Source organism: Urocampus carinirostris, chromosome 12 (assembly GCF_059441175.1).
Source record: "Urocampus carinirostris isolate Australia breed hairy pipefish chromosome 12, RoL_Ucar_1.0, whole genome shotgun sequence".
In the NCBI taxonomy this organism is placed as follows: Eukaryota; Metazoa; Chordata; class Actinopteri; order Syngnathiformes; family Syngnathidae; genus Urocampus; species Urocampus carinirostris.
This window is the reverse complement of record NC_142360.1, coordinates 40,692,664-40,706,351: the sequence shown is the minus strand read 5'-3', so window position 1 is coordinate 40,706,351 and position 13,688 is coordinate 40,692,664. Positions and strand designations below refer to the sequence as shown.

The window sequence follows — 13,688 nt, the reverse complement described above, 5'->3', positions numbered from 1 at the left end:
TGGCTCCCTTCTATAGTCATGTGTTGTTAGCAAACAAAATGGCTCTGTGAGATGACTCTTTGAAGTGAGAGACAGGAGCTGGCTTCCCCGACGACAGAAATTTGGCTCCTTTTTATGGTCATGTGTCAATGGCGAACGAAACAACTCCATGAGACAACTCTTTGAAGGGAACGACGGGCTCCGGCTTTCTATCAACAGAGAGTTGGCGCCATTCAATAGTCATGTGTCATTGGCGGACCAAACGCCTCTGTGAACGACTCTTTGACGTGAGAGACGGGAGCCGGCTCCCCGTCAACAGAGAGTTGCCTCCCTTCTATAGTCAAGTGTCATTGTCGGGTAAAACGGCTCTATGAGACGACTCTTTGAAGTGAGAGACAGGGGCCGGCTTTCCATCAATAAGGAGCTGGCTCCCTTCTTTGGTCATGTGTTCATGGCAAACTAAACGGCTCTGTGAGACGACTCTTTGAAGTGAACGACGGGGGCTGGCTTTGCATCAATAGGGAGATGGCTCCCTTCTGTGGTCACGTGTCATTGGCAGACCAAACGGCTCTGTGAGATGACTCTTTGAAGTGAGAGCCGGGAGCCGCTCCCCTCCAACAGAGGGTTGGCTCCCTTCTATAGTCATATGTCAATGGCAAACAAAACGACTACATGAGACGACTCTTTGAAGTGAATGACAGGGGTCGACTTTCCATCAATAGTGAGCTGACTCCCTTCTACGGTCATGTGTCATTGGGGAACCAAACGGCTCTGCTAGACGACTCAGACAGGCTACCCTGCCGACAGGGAGTTGTCTCCTTTCTATGGTCATGTGTCATTGGTAAACGAAACGGCTTTATGTGACAACTCTTTGAAGTGAGAGACGGGGCCCGGCTTTCCGTCAATAGGGAGCTGGCTCTCTTCTATATTATACAAATAAAAATGACTTGACTTGACTTGACTTTACTCTTGTTTCTTTTTTTCTTTTTTCCCTTTTTTCTTTCCTTTTTTTTCCTTCGTTTCTTGGTTTTCAAATTTTTCCTTTTCTCTTTTTTTCTTCTTTTCTTTCTTTCTTTTGTTTATTTTTGTTGATTTTTTTTTTGCTTAATTTTTCCCTTTTTTAATCCATTTCGTGCATAATGTTGCATAATAATCGGTAGAACGCGGATGAAAGCACCTAAAACAATCCGAAGAGCCGTTTGGGAGCCGAGCCGAAAGTGCCGCTTCCCAAAAAAGTGTGGTAAACCTGTAAGGGGAAAGGCCTTCTTTGAGTCCTTCCTCTTTGTTTTTCCTCAAAGACCCTCCCCGCTTCCCTGTCTTGATCCATTTGCCACAAGTCCAGAGCAGTGAATGTAACATGAAAGAAGGATATCTTGGCCTGGAAAGGGATGGGCGCCACCAGGCTGTACTTGCCCAAGACACACCACAGGAAATAGTGCCCCTACGACTCTCTTGGTTAAGGAATCCACCCGGGCAACCAACCATCAGAGCAGCGTGTTGCAAAAAAAGCCCACAAAAATGTCCCGATATCTTCTTTTTCATGGCAGTTTGAAACATGGGCGTAACCAGCCCGTTTTTTGGGGGTGCTCATGCACCACCAAATTCATGCACCCCTCAAAATGTTTATTTTTGTATTTCTAAAAAACTCTCTTTTCCGTCATTAAGGTACAAGATAGGCTTAAAATATCAGGAAACACGCTACATAAAAACAACAACTGTGAATGATGCTTCAGAAATACTCTACTGCCTTGAAATGGTTCATTTCATTCCTAGCCCCGCATTGTGGTATTTCTGTGGTATTTCTTAAGTAGAATTTTTGTAATATATCTGTAGTATTACTGTATCTTTGTGGTATTTTTGATTTTTTTTTTTATGATTAACGATAGGAATCGCCTGTGCTCGCTCATTTGGCGCCATTTGCTTCGGACTCTGATTGGCTCCCTGTCCCTATTTAAACCCACTCCTATCTGTCCCCTTTTGTCAGTCCGTCTGCGAACCTCAGTTAACACTAGGCAAGCCTTTTTTGACCCTGAATCCCACCTGTTTTTGCTCCCGTCTGTCCCCCGGCTTCAACCCGGTTTTGATCCTGACCACGTCTTCTCTCGAGTCCTGGCTTTCGATCTCTTTTTGTCCCCGACCACGTCTACTCTCCTTTCCTGGCTTCCGACCCCGACCACGTTTTTGCGCTCCTGTCCCGGCTACTGACCTGTTTTTCTGTTCCAGACACCGCCACGTTCAGAGCGACCTGCTTCCCGCGTCCAGCGATCACCCTTTCTCTTTCTTCCAATAAAACTTGTGAGAAGCATAACGCGATTGGGTTCTGTTTCCGTTCTGGTCCTGACACGGAAGTCAAAATGTTGTATTACTGCTGAATTAGTATTGTAGTTTTATTTTTGTAGTATTTTGTTTATATTTTTGTTGTCTTTTTGCACCTGTGTTTTTGTAGTATTTTTATAGTAAAATCTTTGTAGAATTTTTCTAGTATTACTTTATTTGTATTTTTGTAGTATTTTTGCACTTGAATTCTTGTGGTATTTCCATATAAGAATATTTGTACTATATCTGCTGTACTTTTATAGTCTTACTTTAACTTTGTGGTGTTTTTGTAAAATTCTGCTGTCAGATTTTTGTAGTATTTCTGTAGTATTATAGTATTACTGTACTTTTATTTTGTAGTATTTCTGCAGTGAAATTGTGTGGTATTTCCATTGTCCTATTTTTGTAGCAGTATTTTTGTATTATAGTGATACTAGGGTGGTATTTTTGTAGTTTTTCTGTGGAAATATTCTGAATTATTTCGATACTAGTATCTTTGTAGTATTTCTTAATTATTTTCTACTATTTCTGTAGTTGTGTTTTTTGCAATATTTCAGTTGTAATATTTCTATAATGGTCTTTTTGTGTCGTAGTATTACCATAGTAGTATTTTTGCAGTATTTCTAGTTTTCTTTTCAGAATGAAGACAAAATAATATGTTAGGTCCCTGTTTTAAGCACTTTTTTGATATTTAGTTTTGTAGTATTTTGAAGTATTTTTGGAGTACTTTTTTTGCAGACACCCAAAAGGACAATGGGGCAAAGTTGGCACACAAATTTAGTACTATATATATATATATATATATATATATATATATATATATATATATATATATATATATATAATCTTGGTTATATTTTGAGCATTTTTGTTTTCCTTTCTTACTCCACTTTGTTTTTCTTTTTCTCTTTTTCTACCTCTTTTTCTTTCTCTTCTGCTCCATCTCTCTTTTTCTTTCGCTTCCCTTTCTTTCTATCGCTTCAATCTACCAGTCCGGCCCTGGTCAACGCGTTTTTCCCCGCATGACAGCAAAAATATACAAAGATGGCTCAAATGATAACAACAACAATCAATTATTTCTCTGGACCTTATGTTCCATATAAAACAGAACCGGAGGATTAAATATCTTCAATTGTTTTGTATTATCGTCATAAACCCCCAAAATTCAACCGTACTCGATTTTAGTGTGCGGATATATTGTGACGTCACTCCCCATAGCTGTAATACTTCAAATTGACCACTTGGAGGCCTCCTGCACTCAAGTCTTAGAGCGGTGTTCAAGGTGAGAGCTACTCTTTGCAACTCATCAGAGTACAAGATAAACAGAACTTATCTTGTACTACTAAGAAAGGAAAGAAGGAAAGAAAGAAAGAGGAGGGCAGTCCAGTAAATTATACAGGGAGAAAAAAAATAAGGGAGTGGGTGGGGAGAGAAAGGAGAGAAAAAATGAGAGAGAGAAAAGAGGAGGAGAGAAAATGAAAAGAGAGAGTGAGAGCAAGAGAGAGATCAAAAGATGAGATATTGTAAATAAAAGAAGAGAGAAAAGGGATATAAAAAGAGAGAAAATAAGAGAGACAACATAGAGAGAAAGAGAGAGAGTAAGAAGAGAGAGAATAAAAGAGTAAAATTGAGACTGAGAGAGGAAAAGGAGAAATTGAAAAAAGAGATAGAGGGAAATAAAAGCGAACAGAGAGCGTTTCTCAAAACAATACCTGCCGTCCTCTGTCATCAAGGCCTTTCTGCGTCTGGATGCACTGATTATCTTATCAGCCTTACGTCCCGTTCCCGCCATCCCTGTAAAAAATATTTCCTACCAGGGTGCCCTGAACTTTCACTGCTTATTGAATAAAAGCACAGTCAGTAAATAACTACAGCATTAAACTCAATAAACGGAACTTGTATTCAATCGTATAAAATCCTTTATAGTCAAATGTATAAAATCCTTCATTACCGAGAAAATGGAACGGGTTCGGAAACCATTGAGTGTGATACTCCCGGTCGCTCGTTTGTCACTTTAGAAACGCGCCTCCGTCGAAGGAAAACTGGAGAGAAGGTCCTTGAACGCAGCAATTGCAGTTTTTGACTTCAAGTGCCTTAACTATGACAAGCATGCGGTAGGAAAACACGGTTTCTACAAGGCTCCTCTGTCAAACATCCGCTCGAGCCGACGGATGACAGACAGTAACAATCGGGCCTCTGTGTTGGTTTTGGATCAGGTTTTGGGATTCCGACGGAACCCGAATGGGCCGTGAGGTCGAGACCCTGTCCCGGTTCGTTGTCGATTGACGTTCTATACTGCATGTATTCGTGTATAAGCATCATTACTTTGATGATCACATTATTTATTTAGTTGTTATAAATGCACATCATATTTATCCACTTATATTAATGAAGTATTTACTCGCTGTATCCTTTTGTATCACTACATTCCCAGCCATGGTCTCTGATTACTGATGCGGGACACCTGAGTCTTCTCCTTTGGCGCCAACTTCCTCGGACTCTGATTGGCTCCCTGTCCCTGTTTAAACCCACTGCTTTCTGTCACCTGTTGTCAGTCCGTCTGCGAACCTCAGCGTACTCTAGGCAAGCTTTTTTCGACCCTGACTCCCGCCCGTTTTTGCTCCCGTCTGTTTCCTGGCTGTTGGACCCGTTTTGGCTCCCTACTTCGTATACTCTGTTTTTACCACGGCTAATAACCTGTTTTCCCGTTCCTGACGCCACCCTCACTCGTCACGGAAGTCCCACTACTGTCAGAAATCAGAATGGAGACAGGACCCAGTAGCGTAATGTTTCACAGAGTTTTGTTGGGAAAGGAGGGTGCACACGATCTGAAGCTCGCCGGTTGCGGGGAGCTGTTCGTTCAGAACGCAGAAGTAGGACATCATGGCGAGCGAGGAAGGCGTCGGGAACGGGAAAACAGGTCATTAGCCGGGACAGGGGAGCAAAAGCGTGATCAGGAGCCAGAAACGAGTCGAAAGCCAGGATGGGAGTACACGAGGTCAGGGGCCAAAAACGAGTAAAAATAAACAAAAAACAGAGTAAACGAGGTCAGCAGCCAAAAGGAGTCAAAAAAAAACGGGAAACAGAGTAGACGAGGTCAGGAGGAGGACACACGATCTGAAGCTCGCCAGTTGCGGGGAGCTGTTCGTTCAGAACGCAGAAGTAGGACATCATGGCGAGCGAGGAAGGCGTCGGGAACGGGAAAACAGGTCAGTAGCCGGGACAGGGGAGCAAAAGCGTGATCAGGAGCCAGAAACGAGTCGAAAGCCAGGATGGGAGTACAAGAGGTCAGGGGCCAAAAACGAGTACAAATAAACAAAAAACAGAGTAAACGAGGTCAGCAGCCAAAAGGAGTAAAAAAAAACGGGAAACAGAGTAGACGAGGTCAGGAGGACACACGATCTGAAGCTCGCCGGTTGCGGGGAGCTGTTCGTTCAGAACGCAGAAGTAGGACATCATGGCGAGAGAGGAAGGCGTCGGGAACGGGAAAACAGGTCAGTAGCTGGGACAGGGGAGCAAAAGCGTGATCAGGAGCCAGAAACGAGTCGAAAGCCAGGATGGGAGTACACGAGGTCAGGGGCCAAAAACGGGTCAAAAAAACGGGAAACAGAGTAGACCAGGTCAGGAGGACGACACACGATCTGGAGCTCGGTGGTCGCGGGGAGCCGTTCGTTCTGAACGCGGAAGTGGGACTTCCGTGACGAGCGAGGGTGGCGTCGGGATCGGCAAAGCAGGTCAGTAGCCGGGTTGGGGGAGCAAAGGCGTGCTCGGGAGCCAGAAACGAGTTGAAAAGCCAGGAGACGGGAGTAGACGAGGTCGTGGTCCAAAGCGAGTCAAGAACCGGGAAAAACAGAGTATACGAGGTCAGGAGCCAAAATGAGTCAAAAAGCCAGGAAACAGACAGGAGCAGAAACGAGTCAAAAAGCTTGCCTAGTGTTACTGAGGTTCGCAGACGGTCTGACGACAGACCACAAATATATTTGTGATTTACTCAAGATCTAAAAAACATAACTTGATAAATGTGCATGTAAGATTAAAAAATTGCACATCTGTTTGTGTCATGATTACTGATGCGGGGCGCTAGCCGCGAACGCTGATTGGCTGCTTCCTCTTTTTTAAACCCCCGCCCGCCTTCCTGTCAACATTTGTCAGATTGTCTGCGAACCTACGCTACCCGCTAGGCAAGCTTTTGTGACTCCTGATTCTATCCTGCCCTGTTTACCGTCTGATTCCCGTTGCCGACCTCTTTTCTCCACCCATTTATGTTTTTTGCTCCCCCGTCATGGCCATCGACCCGTTTTTTCTCGCTCTCGACACTGCCTTCGCTCGCCTTCTAGCTATCTGCTACCTGTGACCGACGATCATCGGATCGTGGATGCAAGTCCTTTTCCCTTTGTAAATAAAACTGAGTAAAACGAACGCAATTGGGTCCCGTCTCCGTTCCTGGTTTGTGACAGTTTGTGTCCCTGCAAAATACATTTTTGATTCTAATGGTACTGGAGGAATTGAAAATTGGGATGGAAAGTCCCTGAAAATTTTGGCCATGAAAAAAGTGCAAAAACATCTAATACAGAAAACGAATGTCAAATCGTATAAAATGAAAATAATATATCATGTCATGATTGCTGATTCGGGGCACCTGCGGCTGACCCGGTGGCGCCAACAGCCACAAGACCTGATTGGCTGTTAGACTCTTTTTAAACTCCCGTATTCCGAAAGGAAGCCGTCAGACTGTCTGCGAACCTATGCTCTCAGCTAGGCAAGCTTTTGTACTCTGTGACACTATCTTGCTCTGTTTCCTGCCTAAAACCTGTTGCCGACTTCTCTTCTGGACCCGTTTCTGTTTTGCTCCCCCGTCCTGGCCATCGACCTGTTTTTGCCCCGTTTCCTGCCTGATACCTGTTGCCGACCTCTTTTCTGGACCCGTTTCTGTTTCGCTCCCCCGTCCCGGCCATCGACCTGTTTTTGCCCCGTTTCCTGCCTGATACCTGTTGGTGACCTCTTTTCTGGACCCGTTTCTGTTTTTGCTCCCCCGTCCCGGCCATCGACCTGTTTTTGCCCGGTTTCCTGCCTGATACATGTTGCTGACCTCTTTTCTGGACCCGTTTCTGTTTTGCTCCCCCGTCCCGGCCATCGACCTGTTTTTGCCCCGTTTCCTGTCTGATACCTGTTGCCGACCTCTTTTCTGGACCCGTTTCTGTTTCGCTCCCCCGTCCCGGCCATCGACCTGTTTTTGCCCGGTTTCCTGCCTGATACCTGTTGCTGACCTCTTTTCTGGACCCGTTTCTGTTTCGCTGTCTCGGCCATCGACCTGTTTTTGCCCCGTTTCCTGCCTGATACCTGTTGCCGACCTCTTTTCTGGACCCGTTTCTGTTTTGCTCCCCCGTCCCGGCCATCGACCTGTTTTTGCCCGGTTTCCTGCCTGATACCTGTTGCCGACCTCTTTTCTGGACCCGTTTCTGTTTCGCTCCCCCGTCCCGGCCATCGACCTGTATCGCACTTATGAAAGATAGATTGAAATCCTCCCTGATTTGTTTTGCATTCTCCTCTTTTCCACGCTTTATGACTTCGAACAGAAAATAATTCCTTGCCAATGTTGATCTTTTTGACCCTTGAACGATAACAAAACGTTACGTGTACAGTATCGGTGTCAGACAATGGAGCGATTGTACCGCGGCAACAAGCAATGAATACACGATGTCTCAGGTGTCAATGGTGCGGCCCGCGGGCCACGACAGGCCCGCCAAGGTTTTCACTCAGGCCGGCTGGACAACACCCAGAGAAGCACAAGAGAATGATCAGCTGCAGTTTGAATTATAGTCTGCATTTGTATAGCGCTTTTCAAGTCAATGAAGACCTCCCAAAGTGCTTTACAATGTGCTCCACACTTACCCATTCACAAACACACTCACACACCAATAGGGAGACAGCCGTGCAAGGCGCCGACCTGCTTATTGGGGGTATTAGGGATTCAGTGTCTTGCCCAAGGACACTTCCACAAATAACACGGAAGAGCCAGGAATCGAACCTGCGACCTCTTGATCCCAAGACGAGCGCTCTTCCTTCTGAGCAAATGATGAACTTTTATTTTTTTAAAGTGAAAATGGCGGCAACATATCATGGGAAAACATCACTGATTGCCTCCAAGAGGACTACTCTATTTAGAAAACCGGCTCTTTTGGCTCAGCCTACTGAGAAGAGTCGGCTCCCAAACGGCTCTTTGCAATTTTTTTTAAAGCATATCTTAATAATAATAATAAAACATGCATCAAATTATGGTTTGCAGGGGAAAAACACATAAACACAATATCAATTTAAAATATTCACAAATCGATGAAAAATATGTGTCGAATACAAAACAATTATAGATTTTTACATACAGATTTCAAATCCAACAACAATACAAAATTCCTGAAAATGCCAAACAATAAAATCAATAAACAAGAGTAAGTCTCTTGTGGTGTACAGTCACTGTGTCAAGGTGTAATGGATCTCAAATGTCTTCATCTTGATTTTGGAGCCCTGTTTCAGAGACAGATTCTTTTCCAGAACTTATTTCGTATCTTGATGTGGCTTGTTGGTCGAGTGGCATGATTCTCGCTATGGGTGTGAGAGGTCCTGGGTTCAATTCCCAGACAAGCCCTGCTGAGAGTAACTCCTGTGATGTACGTCACTGTGTCACTGTGTCAAGGTGTGATGGATCTCAAATGTCTTCATCTTGATTTTGGAGCCCTGTTTCAGAGACAGATTCTTTTCCAGAACTTATTTCGTATCTTGATGTGGCTTGTTGGTCTAGTGGCATGATTCTCGCTATGGGTGTGAGAGGTCCTGGGTTCAATTCCCAGACAAGCCCTGCTGAGAGTAACTCCTGTGATGTACGTCACTGTGTCACTGTGTCAAGGTGTGATGGATCTCAAATGTCTTCATCTTGATTTTGGAGCCCTGTTTCAGAGACAGATTCTTTTCCAGAACTTATTTCGTATCTAGACGTGGCTTGTTGGTCTAGTGGCATGATTCTCGCTATGGGTGTGAGAGGTCCTGGGTTCAATTCCCAGACAAGCCCTGCTGAGAGTAACTCCTGTGATGTACGGTCACTGTGTCAAGGTTTGATGGATCCCAAATGTCTTCATCTTGATTTTGGAGCCCTGTTTCAGAGACAGATTCTTTTCCAGAACTTATTTTACATTTTGACACCGCCTGTTGGTCTAGTGGCATGATTCTCGCTTTGAGTGTGTGAGGTCCTGGGTTCAATTCCCAGGCAGGCCCTCCTGAGAGTGACTCTTGTGGTGTATAGTCAAGGAGTGATGGATCCCAAATGTATTCATCTTAATTTTGGAGCCCTTTTTCAGAGACAGATTCTTTTCCAGAACTTTTTTTTTATCTAGACGTGGCTTGTTGGTCTAGTGGCATGATTCTCGCTTTGGGTGTGAGAGGTCCTGGGTTCAATTCCCAGACAAGCCCTGCTGAGAGTGACTCTTGTGGTGTATAGTCAAGGTGTGATGGATCTCAAATGTCTTCATCTTGATTTTGGAGCCCTGTTTCAGAGACAGATTCTTTTCCAGAACTTATTTCATATTTAGACATGGCTTGTTGGTCTAGTGGCATGATTCTCGCTTTGGGTGTGAGAGGTCCTGGGTTCAATTCCCAGACAAGCCCTCCTGAGAGTAACTCCTGTGATGTACGGTCACTGTGTCAAGGTGTGATGGATCTCAAATGTCTTCATCTTGATTTCGGAGCCCTGTTTCAGAGACAGATTCTTTTCCAGAACTTATTTCATATCTAGACATGGCTTGTTGGTCTAGTGGCATGATTCTCGCTTTGGGTGTGAGAGGTCCTGGGTTCAATTCCCAGACAAGCCCTCCTGAGAGTAACTCCTGTGATGTACGGTCACTGTGTCAAGGTGTGATGGATCTCAAATGTCTTCATCTTGATTTTGTAGCCCTGTTTCAGAGACAGATTCTTTTCCAGAACTTATTTCATATCTAGACATGGCTTGTTGGTCTAGTGGCATGATTCTCGCTTTGGGTGTGAGAGGTCCTGGGTTCAATTCCCAGACAAGCCCTCCTGAGAGTAACTCCTGTGATGTACGGTCACTGTGTCAAGGTGTGATGGATCTCAAATGTCTTCATCTTGATTTCGGAGCCCTGTTTCAGAGACAGATTCTTTTCCAGAACTTATTTCATATCTAGACATGGCTTGTTGGTCTAGTGGCATGATTCTCGCTTTGGGTGTGAGAGGTCCTGGGTTCAATTCCCAGACAAGCCCTCCTGAGAGTAACTCCTGTGATGTACGGTCACTGTGTCAAGGTGTGATGGATCTCAAATGTCTTCATCTTGATTTCGGAGCCCTGTTTCAGAGACAGATTCTTTTCCAGAACTTATTTCATATCTAGACATGGCTTGTTGGTCTAGTGGCATGATTCTCGCTTTGGGTGTGAGAGGTCCTGGGTTCAATTCCCAGACAAGCCCTCCTGAGAGTAACTCCTGTGATGTACGGTCACTGTGTCAAGGTGTGATGGATCTCAAATGTCTTCATCTTGATTTCGGAGCCCTGTTTCAGAGACAGATTCTTTTCCAGAACTTATTTCATATCTAGACATGGCTTGTTGGTCTAGTGGCATGATTCTCGCTTTGGGTGTGAGAGGTCCTGGGTTCAATTCCCAGACAAGCCCTCCTGAGAGTAACTCCTGTGATGTACGGTCACTGTGTCAAGGTGTGATGGATCTCAAATGTCTTCATCTTGATTTCGGAGCCCTGTTTCAGAGACAGATTCTTTTCCAGAACTTATTTCATATCTAGACATGGCTTGTTGGTCTAGTGGCATGATTCTCGCTTTGGGTGTGAGAGGTCCTCGGTTCAATTCCCAGACAAGCCCTCCTGAGAGTAACTCCTGTGATGTACGGTCACTGTGTCAAGGTGTGATGGATCTCAAATGTCTTCATCTTGATTTCGGAGCCCTGTTTCAGAGACAGATTCTTTTCCAGAACTTATTTCATATCTAGACATGGCTTGTTGGTCTAGTGGCATGATTCTCGCTTTGGGTGTGAGAGGTCCTGGGTTCAATTCCCAGACAAGCCCTCCTGAGAGTAACTCCTGTGATGTACGGTCACTGTGTCAAGGTGTGATGGATCTCAAATGTCTTCATCTTGATTTTGTAGCCCTGTTTCAGAGACAGATTCTTTTCCAGAACTTATTTCATATCTAGACATGGCTTGTTGGTCTAGTGGCATGATTCTCGCTTTGGGTGTGAGAGGTCCTGGGTTCAATTCCCAGACAAGCCCTCCTGAGAGTAACTCCTGTGATGTACGGTCACTGTGTCAAGGTGTGATGGATCTCAAATGTCTTCATCTTGATTTTGGAGCCCTGTTTAAGAGACAGATTCTTTTCCAGAACTTATTTCTTATCTAGACATGGCTTGTTAGTCTAGTGGCATGATTCTCGCTTTGGGTGTGAGAGGTCCTGGGTTCAATTCCCAGACAAGCCCTCCTGAGAGTAACTCCTGTGTTGTATGGTCACTGTGTCAAGGTGTGATGGATCTCAAATGTCTTCATCTTGATTTTGGAGCCCTGTTTCAGAGACAGATTCTTTTCCAGAACTTATTTCATATCTAGACATGGCTTGTTGGTCTAGTGGCATGATTCTTGCTTTGGGTGTGAGAGGTCCTGGGTTCAATTCCCAGACAAGCCCTCCTGAGAGTAACTCCTGTGATGTACTGTCACTGTGTCAAGGTGTGATGGATCTCAAATGTCTTCATCTTGATTTTGGAGCCCTGTTTAAGAGACAGATTCTTTTCCAGAACTTATTTCATATCTAGACATGGCTTGTTGGTCTAGTGGCATGATTCTCGCTTTGGGTGTGAGAGGTCCTGGGTTCAATTCCCAGACAAGCCCTCCTGACAGTGACTCTTGTGATGTACGGTCACTGTGTCAAGGTGTGATGGATCTCAGATGTCTTTATCTTGATTTTGGAGCCCTGTTTCAGAGACATATTATTTTCCAAAACTTGTTTTATATCTTGACATGGCTTGTTGGTCTAGTGGCACGATTCTCGCTTTGGGTCTGAGAGGTCCTGGGTTCAATTCCCAGACAAGCCCTCCTGAGAGTGACTCTTGCGGTGTATGGTCAAGGTGTGATGGATCTCAGATGTCTTCATCTTGATTTTGGAGCCCTGTTTCAGAGACAGATTCTTTTCCAGAACTTATTTCATATCTAGACATGGCTTGTTGGTCTAGTGGCATGATTCTCGCTTTGGGTGTGAGAGGTCCTGGGTTCAATTCCCAGACAAGCCATCCTGAGAGTAACTCCTGTGATGTACGGTCACTGTGTCAAGGTGTGATGGATCTCAAATGTCTTCATCTTGATTTTGGAGCCCTGTTTAAGAGACAGATTCTTTTCCAGAACTTATTTCATATCTAGACATGGCTTGTTGGTCTAGTGGCATGATTCTCGCTTTGGGTGTGAGAGGTCCTGGGTTCAATTCCCAGACAAGCCCTCCTGACAGTGACTCTTGTGATGTACGGTCACTGTGTCAAGGTGTGATGGATCTCAGATGTCTTCATCTTGATTTTGGAGCCCTGTTTCAGAGACATATTATTTTCCAAAACTTGTTTTATATCTTGACATGGCTTGTTGGTCTAGTGGCACGATTCTCGCTTTGGGTCTGAGAGGTCCTGGGTTCAATTCCCAGACAAGCCCTCCTGAGAGTGACTCTTGCGGTGTATGGTCAAGGTGTGATGGATCTCAGATGTCTTCATCTTGATTTTGGAGCCCTGTTTCAGAGACACATTCTTTTCCAGAACTTATTTCATATCTAGACTTGGCTTGTTGGTCTAGTGGCATGATTCTCGCTTTGGGTGTGAGAGGTCCTGGGTTCAATTCCCAGACAAGCCCTCCTGACAGTGACTCTTGTGATGTACGGTCACTGTGTCAAGGTGTGATGGATCTCAAATGTCTTCATCTTGATTTTGGAGCCCTGTTTCAGAGACAGATTCTTTTCCAGAACTTATTTCATATCTAGACATGGCTTGTTGGTCTAGTGGCATGATTCTCGCTTTGGGTGTGAGAGGTCCTGGGTTCAATTCCCAGACAAGCCCTCCTGAGAGTAACTCCTGTGTTGTACGGTCACTGTGTCAAGGTGTGATGGATCTCAAATGTCTTCATCTTGATTTTGGAGCCCTGTTTCAGAGACAGATTCTTTTCCAGAACTTATTTCATATCTAGACATGGCTTGTTGGTCTAGTGGCATGATTCTCGCTTTGGGTGTGAGAGGTCCTGGGTTCAATTCCCAGACAAGCCCTCCTGAGAGTAACTCCTATGATGTACGGTCACTGTGTCAAGGTGTGATGGATCTCAAATGTCTTCATCTTGATTTTGGAGCCCTGTTTCAGAGACAGAT

General features: G+C 44.7%; 19 non-coding genes across 19 annotated transcripts; all 19 read left to right on the top strand.

Moving 5' to 3' along the window:
* Positions 1-9,076: 9,076 nt before the first annotated feature.
* On the top strand, positions 9,077-9,148 carry trnap-ugg (transfer RNA proline (anticodon UGG)). Its single transcript has one exon. It is a non-coding gene; the product is annotated as a tRNA-Pro (tRNA).
* A 138-nt stretch (positions 9,149-9,286) lies between these two features.
* trnap-ugg (transfer RNA proline (anticodon UGG)) lies at positions 9,287-9,358 on the top strand. The gene has a single exon. It is a non-coding gene; the product is annotated as a tRNA-Pro (tRNA).
* Positions 9,359-9,684: 326 nt separating this feature from the next.
* On the top strand, positions 9,685-9,756 carry trnap-ugg (transfer RNA proline (anticodon UGG)). The gene has a single exon. It is a non-coding gene; the product is annotated as a tRNA-Pro (tRNA).
* Positions 9,757-9,879: 123 nt separating this feature from the next.
* trnap-ugg (transfer RNA proline (anticodon UGG)) lies at positions 9,880-9,951 on the top strand. Its single transcript has one exon. It is a non-coding gene; the product is annotated as a tRNA-Pro (tRNA).
* Positions 9,952-10,082: 131 nt separating this feature from the next.
* Positions 10,083-10,154, top strand: trnap-ugg (transfer RNA proline (anticodon UGG)). The gene has a single exon. It is a non-coding gene; the product is annotated as a tRNA-Pro (tRNA).
* A 131-nt stretch (positions 10,155-10,285) lies between these two features.
* trnap-ugg (transfer RNA proline (anticodon UGG)) lies at positions 10,286-10,357 on the top strand. The gene has a single exon. It is a non-coding gene; the product is annotated as a tRNA-Pro (tRNA).
* A 131-nt stretch (positions 10,358-10,488) lies between these two features.
* On the top strand, positions 10,489-10,560 carry trnap-ugg (transfer RNA proline (anticodon UGG)). Its single transcript has one exon. It is a non-coding gene; the product is annotated as a tRNA-Pro (tRNA).
* A 131-nt stretch (positions 10,561-10,691) lies between these two features.
* Positions 10,692-10,763, top strand: trnap-ugg (transfer RNA proline (anticodon UGG)). Its single transcript has one exon. It is a non-coding gene; the product is annotated as a tRNA-Pro (tRNA).
* Positions 10,764-10,894: 131 nt separating this feature from the next.
* Positions 10,895-10,966, top strand: trnap-ugg (transfer RNA proline (anticodon UGG)). The gene has a single exon. It is a non-coding gene; the product is annotated as a tRNA-Pro (tRNA).
* A 334-nt stretch (positions 10,967-11,300) lies between these two features.
* Positions 11,301-11,372, top strand: trnap-ugg (transfer RNA proline (anticodon UGG)). The gene has a single exon. It is a non-coding gene; the product is annotated as a tRNA-Pro (tRNA).
* Positions 11,373-11,503: 131 nt separating this feature from the next.
* Positions 11,504-11,575, top strand: trnap-ugg (transfer RNA proline (anticodon UGG)). The gene has a single exon. It is a non-coding gene; the product is annotated as a tRNA-Pro (tRNA).
* Positions 11,576-11,706: 131 nt separating this feature from the next.
* trnap-ugg (transfer RNA proline (anticodon UGG)) lies at positions 11,707-11,778 on the top strand. Its single transcript has one exon. It is a non-coding gene; the product is annotated as a tRNA-Pro (tRNA).
* Positions 11,779-11,909: 131 nt separating this feature from the next.
* On the top strand, positions 11,910-11,981 carry trnap-ugg (transfer RNA proline (anticodon UGG)). Its single transcript has one exon. It is a non-coding gene; the product is annotated as a tRNA-Pro (tRNA).
* A 131-nt stretch (positions 11,982-12,112) lies between these two features.
* On the top strand, positions 12,113-12,184 carry trnap-ugg (transfer RNA proline (anticodon UGG)). The gene has a single exon. It is a non-coding gene; the product is annotated as a tRNA-Pro (tRNA).
* A 326-nt stretch (positions 12,185-12,510) lies between these two features.
* trnap-ugg (transfer RNA proline (anticodon UGG)) lies at positions 12,511-12,582 on the top strand. Its single transcript has one exon. It is a non-coding gene; the product is annotated as a tRNA-Pro (tRNA).
* Positions 12,583-12,713: 131 nt separating this feature from the next.
* Positions 12,714-12,785, top strand: trnap-ugg (transfer RNA proline (anticodon UGG)). Its single transcript has one exon. It is a non-coding gene; the product is annotated as a tRNA-Pro (tRNA).
* A 326-nt stretch (positions 12,786-13,111) lies between these two features.
* Positions 13,112-13,183, top strand: trnap-ugg (transfer RNA proline (anticodon UGG)). The gene has a single exon. It is a non-coding gene; the product is annotated as a tRNA-Pro (tRNA).
* Positions 13,184-13,314: 131 nt separating this feature from the next.
* trnap-ugg (transfer RNA proline (anticodon UGG)) lies at positions 13,315-13,386 on the top strand. Its single transcript has one exon. It is a non-coding gene; the product is annotated as a tRNA-Pro (tRNA).
* Positions 13,387-13,517: 131 nt separating this feature from the next.
* Positions 13,518-13,589, top strand: trnap-ugg (transfer RNA proline (anticodon UGG)). The gene has a single exon. It is a non-coding gene; the product is annotated as a tRNA-Pro (tRNA).
* The last annotated feature ends 99 nt before the right edge of the window (positions 13,590-13,688 follow it).